The sequence below is a fragment of the Dromaius novaehollandiae genome, chromosome 27, assembly GCF_036370855.1.
Source record: "Dromaius novaehollandiae isolate bDroNov1 chromosome 27, bDroNov1.hap1, whole genome shotgun sequence".
In the NCBI taxonomy this organism is placed as follows: Eukaryota; Metazoa; Chordata; class Aves; order Casuariiformes; family Dromaiidae; genus Dromaius; species Dromaius novaehollandiae.
In genome coordinates this window covers 551,558-563,840 of record NC_088124.1, presented here as the reverse complement: position 1 = coordinate 563,840, position 12,283 = coordinate 551,558, and the positions used below count along the sequence as shown (strand labels likewise).

Below are 12,283 nucleotides of genomic sequence, written 5' to 3'. Positions count from 1 at the left end.
CTGCCCAGCTCATTGCAGCCTGTGCAGCTGTGATGGTCTTGCAGAGACATTTCTCCTGCCTGGCCCCTTGGAGAGATGGAAGGTTCCCCCTGGCCCTGGGGAGGGTAGTTCATGGGGGGAAACTCAGACCTGGCTAGCAGCTCCTCATCTTCTCGCCCTTCCCCGAACCTGCCTTCCCCCAACAGCTCTCAGGACAGGGGCTGCCTCTTCGCAACCCCCAGCTCCCCTTGCCCAGCGTTTGGATGCAGTTGTGAGCTCGTCCCTTCCTCAAGCTCTTTGGGAGAGGAAATCAGAGGTGGCTCAGGAATGAGGCGCGGGCTGGAGAGCCAGCGAGACCCACCAGCAGTCGGGAGGAAGGAGAGGGAGAAACCCGGATCCGGCAAGGGATGGGAAAGCCAGACCGCAGCCCTAGGAAATGAGTGTGAAGTTCTCCAGATACCTTGTGTCTGGACCTAACTGGCACGTGGTATCTGAAAGGATGGTTTAAATGATGGGGCAATTTAGCAAAGCTCAAGGGACGTATTTCAGTCACAAAAAAACATACGGACTGTGAGCTCACTTCAAAACAACATACAACACTTAAAGAACTACACATAAAACTATATTTAAAAAAATACATGGTCTTCACAAAAACAACTGTAACTGCATAACTGAAGAAACAGCTATGGATGGATGCCTTGGGAAGGCCAGCACTTCCTTGCAGCAGCCAGCGTGAAGGACATTGTGGCCTGCAACAGGAAAGAAAGCATTTGCAGTGAAAAGGATTGGCTTGGGGGCGCCCCATTTAACAGCGCCTCTTTCCCTGCTTCCCAGACTCTTTCCTGCAAGAGCTGCTGGAAGCCTGCTTCCACAGTGCCAGAGGCTTCTCGTGGAAACCTGAGCCAATGGCCAGGGAGAGGTACTCAGCTAGCCAACTACCAAGGGCTTCGCCACTCCTACGCGTTGGGCAGCTTTGCCCCCTGCCTGGGAGACCTCCCTGACACCTCTGCCAGGATTCCCTCTGGCTGCTCTGGAAACCGCCCCAGGAGCAATGGGACTGGGAAGGGGGAAGCCCCCATCTGCCCCTGGCCAGCCAGCTAGGGGGAATACCTGGCCAGTGCAGTCATAGCTCTGCCACTCCATGGGTTCAGGCTGGCTGCAGCCAGCCAGGCCATCGGTCCCCAGAGCCTGAAAGAGAAAAGATGACATTTGCACAGAGAGCCACAAAGCCAGTGGCCTCTGGCCCCGGGGCCTCTTTTCCTCTCCCCACCCAGGGCAAGTGGTGCACAGCACAGGCGCGGCTATTGTTGGCCCACAGCCGGGTCCTGTGTGGCAGCCGATGAGTTGCTTCAGTTGCTTCCCTGCAGCTGGGAGAGGGGCTGGGAGGTGGCAGGGCCCTTGTCCCAGGCACGTTTCAGCACCTTCAGCTCTCCAGCCATGGGAGCTCTGCCCCTTGCCCTTGAATCCTCTGAGCAGCCAGCTCCTCTCCAAGAGAGTGGCTAGTGCTTGTGGCCTTTTTGCCCACCCCGGAGGTCACAGCAATGAGGGACACCCGCAAGCACTGCTGAGAGCTTGTTCCCAAGTGCTCCTGCCCAGGAAGTGATTGCAGCAGGAGGCTGATTGGTTATCTACAGGCAAAGGCATCACAGTGTCATGAGGAGGCCTCCTGGCCTATTCTTCCAGGCCTGCCTCAAATGACATGCTTGGGAGGAACAGGAAGGGCCAAGCCCCGATCTGTGGCTGTCCAGCTGGCTGCGGCAGGAGTACCTGGCCACTGCTGCCATAGCTCTGCCACTCCATGGGCTCAGGCTGGCTGCAGCCAGCCAGGCTGTCGGTCCCCAGAGCCTGAAACAGAGAAGGAGACATTTTCATGGAAAGCCACAAAGCCAGTGGCCTCTGTCTCCAGGGCTTCTTTCCCTCTCTGTCCCAGTGCACAGCGCAGGCATTGCTGTCTGCCTGGAGTGGGCTCTCTCCCACCAGCAGGCCTGGAGAAGACTGTGGACACAGAAGGCATGGGAAAGGTTTCCACGAGGAACTACCCTGAAGAGTTTGCCTGAGTCACTAGCTGCAAGGGACATGTAGGTGGTTGTTCGCTGGGGTTTGCTTGGTCCTGCGATTGCTTCCCTGCAGCTGGGAGGGGGCCTGGGAGGCATCAGGGCCCTAGCCCCAGGCGGGTGTCTCCACCTTCCCCGCTGCAGCTGTAGGAGCTGTCCCACTTGCCCCCAGTCTTCTGAAAGGCCAGCTCCTCTCCAAGAGTGGCAAGCATCTGAGGTCTTATGGCTCAGCTGGGAGGGCACAGCCCTGATGGACTCCCATAAGCATTGCTGACTTCTTATCCCCAAGCACCTGGGCACAGGAAGCGTTCCCTCTAACAACACCCCTGTCAGTCATTGAGTCTCAGTGCCACAGCTGGGGGTCAGGGTATCCTTCAGTACCACCGCCCTTTCTCCTGGCTTCCCAGACTCCTTCCTACAAGAGCTGCTGTCAGTCCCACAGTGCCAGAGGCTTCCTGTGCAGACCACAGCCCACAGCCATGGTGAGGTGCTCAGCCAGCCAGCTGCCGAGGGCTTCGCTGCTCCTGCGCACTCGTCCAGCTTTGCCTAAACACCCATGGGCGGGAAACCTCCCTGGCACCTCTGCCAGGATCCCCTCTGGCTGCTCATGGAAACCACCCCAGGAGCAATGAGAGTGGGAAGGGGGAAGCCCCCATCTTTCCCCATCCCACTGGGAGCAGGGGGAAATACCTGGCCAGTGCAGTCATAGCTCTGCCACTCCATGGGCTCAGGCTGGCTGCAGCCAGCCAGGACGTCTATCCCCAGAGCCTGAAACAAAGAAGGAGGCATTTACAAGGAAGGCCATAAAGCCAGCAGGCTCTGGCCCCGGGGTCTCTTTCCCTCCTCCTCCCTGGGGCAGGTGGTGCACAGTGCAGGCATTGCTATTGCCGGCCCACAGCGGGCACCCCGCTACCAGCAGTCAGTTTTCCAGGGCAGGAGAAGGCTGTGGGAAAGGTTTCCACTAGGAACTACCCTGAAGAGTTTGCCTGTGTCACTAGCTGCAAGGGACGTGTGGATGGTTGTTTGCTGGGGTTTGCTTGGTCCTGCGATTGCTTCCCTGCAGCTGGGAGGGGGCCTGGCAGGTGTCAGGGCCCTGGCCCCAGGCGGGTGTCTCCACCTTCCCCGCTGCAGCTGTAGGAGCTGTCCCACTTGCCCCCAGTCCTCAAGTACCTGAGGAGGCTGATCACTGATCAACAACCAAAAGCATCTGAGGGCCATGAGGATGCCTCTTGGCCAAACTGTGTAGGCCTATCAAGTCTCAGTACAAAAGCCATGGGTTGGGGGCATCCCCTTGTAGAGAGCCCCTTTCCCCACTTCTCAGACTCTTTCCTGCAAGCGCTGCTGTCAGTCTTGCGGTGCCAGAGGCTTCTTGTGCAAAGCTGAGCTTATGGCCAGGGAGAGCTACTCAGTCAGCAAGCTCCCAAGGGCTTTGCTGCTCCTGCATGTTGGGCAGCTTTTCCCCAGCGCCCATGCCTGGGATTCCTCCCTGACACCTCTGCCAGGATCCTCTCTGGCTGCTCTCAGAAAACCAAGCCCCCGTCTGTCCCCAGCCAGGCAGCTGGGGAAAATACCTGGCCAGTGCAGCCATAGCTCTGCCACTCCATTGGCTGAGGGTTGCCAAAGACAACCACGCCGTCCATCCCAAGAGCCTGAAAGAGATAAGGAGGCATTTGCAGGGAAGGTCTTGAAGCCAGTGGGCTCTGGCCCCAGGGCTCTTTCCCTTCTCTCTCCCCGGAGCAGGAGGTGCACAGTGCAGGCATTGCTATGCCTGCCCGCAGCAGCCTCTTTCCCATCAGCAGCCCATTTCCCAGGGCGGGAGAAAAGTGAAAACCGGAGAACAGAAAGCTCAGATGTGATCTGACCCCGCCCCCCGCCCTGGCCTGCAGTGGGTTTGGGCCATCCCTGCTCAGCCATCACTCAGGCCCTCCTGTACCACCCCAGCTCCCCCGCGTCCTCTCCCAAGCTGGCCCCTGGTACTGGCCGGCCCTGCTCCACACCTGCCCTTGTCTCCCTGCGGCCAGTGGTGGAGTTGCTGTTGGGACTGAGCCCTTGGAAGCATCTGTGTTCCCATGGCAACACTGGTTCTGCTGTGATCGGAATGGGGGGACAGGGCTGGGGAGGGCAGCGGGGATGCAGTGAGGAAGAGTGGTCATATGTTGGACTTACCCTAGCACTGATGACCATGACGGCAGAGACAAATTCTCGGGGTTGGGCTTGCTGGGTGGGAATGAGGTCTCCTAGCGCTGTAAGGGCTGCTTTCCCAAAGCCACTTTCAGCTGGCAATGGAGCCATCCCAGCAGTGTGGGAGCTGGGGGTCAATGCTGAGGGCTGCGGAGACCCCCCTGCCACTTGCCAGGCCCCAGTGGTGGAGCCAGCAGGCGCTTGTCAGGGTCTCCCAGCTGGTGGACACTGGTCAGCACGGCTGCAGCAAACACCTTTGTGGGAGCTGGGCAGTGGGACAACCTCATCACATCCCTGAGCGCTCCTGGCCTCGGGCTCCTGGGCAGGTGGCAGTCCTGGACCCGTCCCACCAGGGGCCACATAGTTGTGCCTATGGCCCAGCTCTGGCCCCACTGCAGCCCAACACTGCTGCACAGTACACCGCTCCTCACAGCAGGGTCTCTGCGCCTTATGCTAGGCAGTGGTGTCCACTCGAGAGAAGCACTTCCCACTGCGGGGGAAGACCTGACCCTGTGAACCCCACTCTTGGCAAACGCCAGACCTGCAAGTTGTTTGGCAGCTCCAGGAGGCGCGAGGTGGGATGTGTGAGGGCCACCACCTGCAGCGTGCTGTCCGTGGTGCCTAGGGACTGCAAGGAGGACAGAGGGCTGTGGCACTTCTTCCCTGGCACCCCTCACCTGCAGGAGAGGGGCTTCAATTCCTGCTGCCTCAGGCAGATGCCCACGGCCCTTCAGTGCCCAGGGAGAGGGCCAGGGCAACAGAGCTGCTGCACAGGGACCAGCCTCTGCTGCTGCTGGTAACAATGTGCTGTCTTTAGGACCTCTCTCCACCCTTGCTACACGCCTTGACTTTTAATTGCCCAGCAGAGAAAAAAGCCTTTTGGGGGAAGGAGAACTCGATGCATTGCACACAGGCGAAGAGAGAAGCGTAGCAATGATGTTTTCCAAAAGCCACAAGGAGCAGCTGGACTAGGAGCTGCTATTACCCATGCACCAGGCTCCTAACTCTGCAAGGGGTGCAAGCTCCAATAATCAGCCTTCTCACCGGGGATGGAGTTTCTGCCAGCCAGTCTGGGCAAGTTCCTTTTTTTGCCCTGTGCCCCAGAGACTGATAAAGTCAGTACACGTAATGCCCATGATTAGGTTTAAATACAGATTTTATTCAGGCAGGAGCAGCTTTGTCCTGCTAAGCTGCCTCCGGACCCAGCACCCACAGCGGGCAGCCAGCTTGCTGGAGCTGGGAACCTCATCTCTTCCAGCTGCAGCTTCTGCTCTGGCAAGTCTTGCCCAAGGGGCTCCTGAGTGCTGTGGACATGCTCACATTTCAGCACGGAGGGCTGTGAGCTGGGGAGAGTGGGCAGCAGGGACCTTCCCAAGCCAAAGAGCCACATGGCTAAGTGGCTGTGAAAGGGCCCGAGTGGGCAAGACAGCTCTGTGAGGGCCGAGCCCTGGGAGCAGGGTCTGCAGGACAGAGCAGCCCCAGGGAGCCAGCAGGGGTGTGTGGAGCCACCCAGACTGGCCTGACAAAGCACTCCCAGCAGGAGTGCTGGGAGCCTGCAGAGACCCTGTGCCAGGCAACCCGCTGGCCCTGCAGACCTCCCTGCCCCTGCCCACCTCGTTGAGCAGGGTTGGGGGACTGTGCCCTCCTGCTAGGACTGCACTGGGCCCAGTGCGGGCTTGTTTGTAGGGCAGGCCAGAAGGTGCGCGTAGAGTTTGCAATGCAGCCTGGCTCTCAGGGCCCGCTCCGTGATGCTGTCATAAGCTTTCCTTCTCTGTCTTTTCCGGGACCTGATGTCTGCAGAAGAGGATGTCTAGAGCACGGCAGCCCTTTCCGGTGGGAAGGTGGAAGACGGAGCAGGTGGCCAGACTGTCCGCATCGCTTATGCAGGAGGTGGTGGCTCTGAAGTTGGGAGGCCAGACAAGCTCTCAGTGGGGATGAGGGGCCGGGGGGAGGCCCTCCCTGGGGGCTCTCTGGCTGTGGGCAGCAGCTCTGTTGGAAGACCCTTGGGCAGGCAGCCAGAGGGGCTGTGCCACACAGTGAGGCGTGTTCTCCGCTGACATGCAAGTTGGTACCGGTAGCAGCCCCAGTGGCTGAGAGGGAGCCAGGGAGCGACAGGGGCATGAGCAGCACAGGGTGCCGAGAGTTCTGCCTGGGAAAGGCAGCAGGAGTGGTGTGCAGCACAGTCCTCTGCGATGTGCTCCCTGCATGTTCTTTTCCCCACTGACTGTTCAAGAGTCCGAGCATCTCCCTCACTTCTCCTGCTGACTGTGACTTCTCAGCATCAGCCTCCCAGCTAATGCCCTCGCTCCTGACGCCCATTGCTCCAGCTTGCACGGCACAAGCTTCACACGCATGCGTCTCTTCCAGGATCCTCTACAGGAAGGGAGCTTTGGAGCCAACGGCAGCTCTTTCCCTGGAGCCAGCACGGCAGGCAATGCTGCTGGAGCGTTGTCTTCTGAGATCTAAGCCGCCGCGTCCGTCTGGGCACAGGCGGCATTGCCTAAGCAGGTGCTTGATTTTTTTCCACTGCTGTCAAATACAGGCCCAGATGCTTGCCAAGTGATGTTTTTTGAAAAACACAGACAACCGCCAGCAACCGCCCCCCTCCCCCCAACCAGCTCCTCAATTCAGATCATGTGTATTCAGAGTGTGGGGAAGGGGCAGCAGTTGCTCTTCTCTTTGGCAGAAAAACCTGTCTAGGTCACCAAAACAATTCCAGTGGGGTTTTAAAGGGACTTTCCAAGCACCGGGTCTGTGTCTGAGGCTGGGGGTCTCCATGGCTCCTGGGCAGGAGAGGGCAGGTCTACCAGGCAGTGGGGCCCACGGGGGCTGGAGCAGCACTCGTGCCTTGGTACGGGGCCCTTGCATTGGATGGCACCTCCCTGCCCTCACCTCTCTTGTGCACGGAGGCACTGCTTCCAGCTGAGGCCACTTCCACTTCAGCTCTGATTTGCTGATGAAGAGGTCCCTTCTCTTTGCATCAGCAGCACCTTTTCTACCGCCCGGCTGGTGCCTCACAGACCCTCTCTGGCACGCCACTGCCCACCGGGACACGGCGATGGGACAGGGGACTGGGAATGCACCCACCCTGCAGGGTCAGTTGAGTGGGACATACAGGGCACCTCCAATGCCACACAGCATCGAAAGAAAACAAGAAGAAAGAAAGAAAAAAAAAAAACCAACGGGCCCTGCAGGGTCACCTGGGGCACTGCCATGAGTTTCACCCAGCCTACAGCTGCCGCTGCCACTGGAGAGCAGAGCAGGCCGACTTCAGTGCTGCACTGCATCTGCCTGCTCTGCTGAGGTGCCTCAAATACCCACCAGCTCTCACACGGCACTGCCCAGGGATCTGTCATAACCAAATGCTCCAAGCCCAGTTTGACTTTAATCAAGTCAAGCTGGAAACAAGTTTGAGGGGAAGGGGTCGAGACACAAACCACTTACAGGAGAGAGAGAAAGAAATCTGTTCAGTAGTGGAAAAAAGTCTTTCTGTCACTTTTAGACAGTATTCTAAATAATCTCTCTGGGAGTTGTCACAGTACTCTTTCCCTGATGGTCCTGCATATTTATCTAGGGCTATCTCAATGCCTAATCAGATCTTCATTGGTTATAGCAGGGAGCATTTATAGTTGGCAGCAGCAGCTGACTCTCTCCCATAATTAGCACCATAGCAGTCAATGCCAGAGAGCTAATATGAAGTTCACTTCCACAGACCCCTCTTACAAGAAAGTCAGGATGTTCACAGCAAAACGGAGCTGTGCAAGGCTCAGGCAGACATGCTTAGTGAGTTCATATCAAGCCAAAGATGCTTCCTTGCTGACCATGTTTGCATCGCAGAGCATGGACAGAGCATTTCACAGATGTTAAATATTGAAACATAACTTCAGAAACCACCCAAGGGTGGTAACTTCAGTCTTAAATTCTGTTCATGACAGCTGGAGAAAAAAACATTTCACAATAGGAAGAAAAACTATTCAAATACTTTATCATCTGACCATTAAGCTCATTTGAAAAGTTGTTTCAGAACCAGGAATGAATAGAAATGTGAGCATGTAAGCCTCCAAAGAGATTAAATCCCTAAAAAGCAACCTCTTCAGGCCTTTGCACCTTTGTCTAGGATTGGTGTCTTCCCTAGCAGCCCTGGCATGATTCCCAGTACCAGAAACTATGGCTCATATGAAGGTAAAATAAATGAATCATGAGAATGTGTTCCCTATAACGCTGCATGTCCCTAGCACATCTCTTGTCTCCTTAGAGCCTAGAAGAAAGCTCCAGAGCAGACATCTGTGCTAGCACAAAGAGACAACTCCATTTGGCAGAATTGTTTCATCTTAAAATCTGATGAACTAGGTACACGGGTAAAGGACAATAGTGTCCCAAGGGAGACACACCAAAGTGACAAAACTAATGCAAAACTTCCTCTTTCCATCATGTCCTCAGTCACAGCCCTGTCTTCTGCCAGACACAGTTTCTTTGTTCACTGAGGAAGGCATTAGAGCTTGATGACTCACTGTAGGACAGCAAGTTCTAAAATGGAAAAAAACCCTCTGATGCATAAACTGCAGAGTGCCTGAAATATCAGGTAGGAAGTTCAAACTGCTGAACAAGCTGGAGATTTATTCATATCTGCTGTGCTTCTCTTGAAGTCAAAAGCATGACAATGAAGAATAACCTGTTCTCATTAGAAGACCACCAGGCCCTCATAACAAATTTCAATAGAATAATCAGGGTAGCATGAGGTACAGGCTTCATCATAAATGTTCCAGGCCAAAGTCACTTTAAATAAATCTTACTTTCCCATTTTAGCACAAGATAAAAAGGTTCACTGGTAATCTTGAGCCATGTAAACACTGACAGTTTCAGGTGACCATTAGCATGTGAAGAAAAGGTAACAAAAGAGAAGCTTACTCTTTAAACAAACTGTTTCAGTAACTCTACATATATAAAAATTATCAATATTGCCATGGAGAAGAGTTCGATCTTCTGTTCAGCTCTAAGCCGTTCTTTTCAAGTACTTTCTCGATCAAGCCTTTGCTAGATTTCCTGCTTGTTGGGCTAGACCATGCTTGAGCCTGGAGGAGGTGATCCTTGAATATCGGTAGATGCTCTTGGACCCCTCCTCCCTCCTGTATTCCCAGAGATTCTCCAAAGCAGCTCCCTGAACAGGCTGAAGTCTGCTCTCCTGAAGTCCAGGGTGGTGATCCTGCTTTTTGCCCTGCTTCCTCCTCACAGGACCCTGAACTCCACCATCTCATGGGTGCTGCAGCCAAGACTGCCCCTGAATTTCACATCTCCAATCGGCTCTTCCTTTGTTGTAAGTATGAGGTCCAACAGAGCACCTCTCCTCACTGGCTCCTCCATCACCTGTGTTAGGAAGTTGTCATCAGTGCACTCCAGAAACCTCCTGGATTGCTTGTGCCCTGCTGTGGGGTGTCTCCAGCATATATCAGGGGGCTTGAAGTCCCCATGAGGACCGGGGCTTGCAAACAGGAAGCTTCTTCCAATTCTCTGAAGAAGGCCTCGGCTACTTCTTCTTCCTGACCAGGTGGTCAACAGCAGACACCCACTACAATGTCACCCATGCTGGTCTGTCTACTAATCCTGCTCTCAGCTAAGCCCTCACCTCTCCTCAGGCAGCGCTCCATACATCCCCACTGACAGTAGTAGAGATGGAGCCAAGATCAAGGAGGGATAGATTGAGGAGGAAGAAGTACATAGGGAGTGGAGGCGGTGGTCTCAGGCTACGGCTGTGATGATGAGTCCATTTCCCAGGAGGGCAGCCAGGTAGATGCCTGGGAAGAGTGAGAAGTGCAAGAGCTGCAGCTCCCGCATGTCCGCGAAGGCCAGGAGGAGGAACTCATTGAAGGAGCTGCTGTTGGACATTTGCTTCCTCTGGACTTGAGAGACTGTCCAAGGAGGAAAAGACAGTGACAAGTTAGATCAGGCTTCTGTGAGCCCAACTCATTCTGTTTCTCATAGAACCCCCCACGTTTCCTTTCTGCTTTACCTTCGTACCTTCTTTACCTTCTACTTTACCCATTTTCTCTAGAAAACGATCTTCAGTGGAGGAGTCTGATGGCAAATATATGACCCAGGTGCACACCCCAGCTTCTCACCCCTGCAGCTTCCCTGGGAGAAGGCAACAGCCTGTCCTGTCCCTGAGAAGCTGCGGCAGGGAATCCCTGCTCTGAAGCAACTCCTCCTCCTCCTCTCCACTGAGAAGCCAGGAGAGAGAAGCTAAAAATCCTATCATTCATGGGATGGAATGGGTTTAGAAAATCCCTCCAGGAGCCTCAGTAGCATTTCCCTGCAGCCAGAGATCTTACCGTGTCAAGGGCTGTGAAGATTTCTCCCACCCTGAGAGTGTTCAGTGACTTGCAGCTCTTCCTCTCCCATGCATTAATCTACCTCAAACACTCCCTGCTTCAGAGCTTTTCCAAAAGGAAGGTATTCATTCACAACTTCTAGCTTTGAAACCAGACTTCAGAGAGGAGATGATGCCTCATAAATGCAGTGTGTAAAGTTGAGTGCACTAATTTTTGCTGCAGAGAAATGAAAAATGGAAAGGCAAAATCTGTTAATAATTCAGTATACTGAACCCCACGGAAAGGGCAGAGGCCCTCAGGGCCTTCTCTGCCTGAGGTTTTCCTGGTCAACTTTTCCCTCAGGAGGCATAGGGAGAGCTGAGGGCGGTGAGAGTGTGTGCTATCTCCTGTCCTAGTCATCCCCCCCTCCCCCATCCCCATTAATTTTCTGTGGGATTTCAGCAAAAAGAGGTGTAGAGAGAGAGGGATGGAGGGAGGAGTTAGCGATGGGAGGAAGAGAGAAACTGCAGAAAGGGCCTGGGTGAGACTGGGGCCAGAGGGGAGCGTTTGGAAGAAACACTGCTGCTAGAGCTACGGACGGCACTGAAGAGTGAGGCTGTGGGGCAGGAGAGATGCCAGGAGGAGCAGAGGCCGGGATCATCTCATCTCTGTTTCCAGCTGTGAGTCCTAAAGGGTCATGAGGGGATGCCTCTGAAGGGACAGTGTGGGGGTCACCATCTCCACAGGGACACTGTGCTCATCTGGGGCATGTCAGTAGTGCCTTAACAGAGCAGTAGCGCTGTGTTGTGGGGTCAGCTCTGCACTAGCATGAGGCCAAGGGCTGCATGATCACATCAGGGGTCATGTCTTTTTCCCCGGTGTCCCTGTACACTGTTTCTGTGTAGGTCTGCATTGCACAGCTTTGTTGTTTTGGTTTCTTGGCCTGTGCATAATGTTAAAGACTGAAGCAAGGAAGGCATTCAGTACCTCGGCCTTTTCTGTATTCTCTGTCCTGAAGGCCCCTTCCCCATTCAGCAGCAGGCCCACATTTCTCCCTACTTTTCCTTTTGTTACCGATGTATTTAAAGAAGCCCTTCTTGTTCTCCTTGACATCCCTTGCCAGATGAAACTCCCCAGGTCTGTGAGCCACATGAAAATATCGCTTAGGTGGCCACAGCTGCTGGGCATGGCGCCAGCCCCAGAGGATGCCGGTGTCCCTGCCCCCACTGTGGCCAAACCTCTGCGGTGCCCACAACAGGTGGAAGACGGAGCAGGTGGCCAGACTCTCCACATCGCTTATGCAGGAGGTGGTGGCTCTGAAGTTGGGAGGCCAGACAAGCTCTCAGTGGGGATGAGGGGCCGGGGGGAGGCCCTCCCTGGGGGCTCTCTGGCTGTGGGCAGCAGCTCTGTTGGAAGACCCTTGGGCAGGCAGCCAGAGGGGCTGTGCCACACAGTGAGGCGTGTTCTCCGCTGACATGCAAGTTGGTACCGGTAGCAGCCCCAGTGGCTGAGAGGGAGCCAGGGAGCGACAGGGGCATGAGCAGCACAGGGTGCCGAGAGTTCTGCCTGGGAAAGGCAGCAGGAGTGGTGTGCAGCACAGTCCTCTGCGATGTGCTCCCTGCATGTTCTTTTCCCCACTGACTGTTCAAGAGTCCGAGCATCTCCCTCACTTCTCCTGCTGACTGTGACTTCTCAGCATCAGCCTCCCAGCTAATGCCCTCGCTCCTGACGCCCGTTGCTCCAGCTTGCACGGCACAAGCTTCA

General features: G+C 55.3%; 1 long non-coding RNA gene across 1 annotated transcript; it reads right to left on the bottom strand.

Annotated features, from left to right (window-relative positions):
- Positions 1-8,182: 8,182 nt before the first annotated feature.
- Positions 8,183-11,611, bottom strand: LOC135323753 (uncharacterized). Its single transcript, XR_010385273.1, has 2 exons — positions 10,541-11,611; positions 8,183-10,120 (listed from the first exon to the last, which is right to left on the bottom strand). It is a non-coding gene; the product is annotated as an uncharacterized LOC135323753 (long non-coding RNA).
- Between the last annotated feature and the right edge of the window lie 672 nt (positions 11,612-12,283).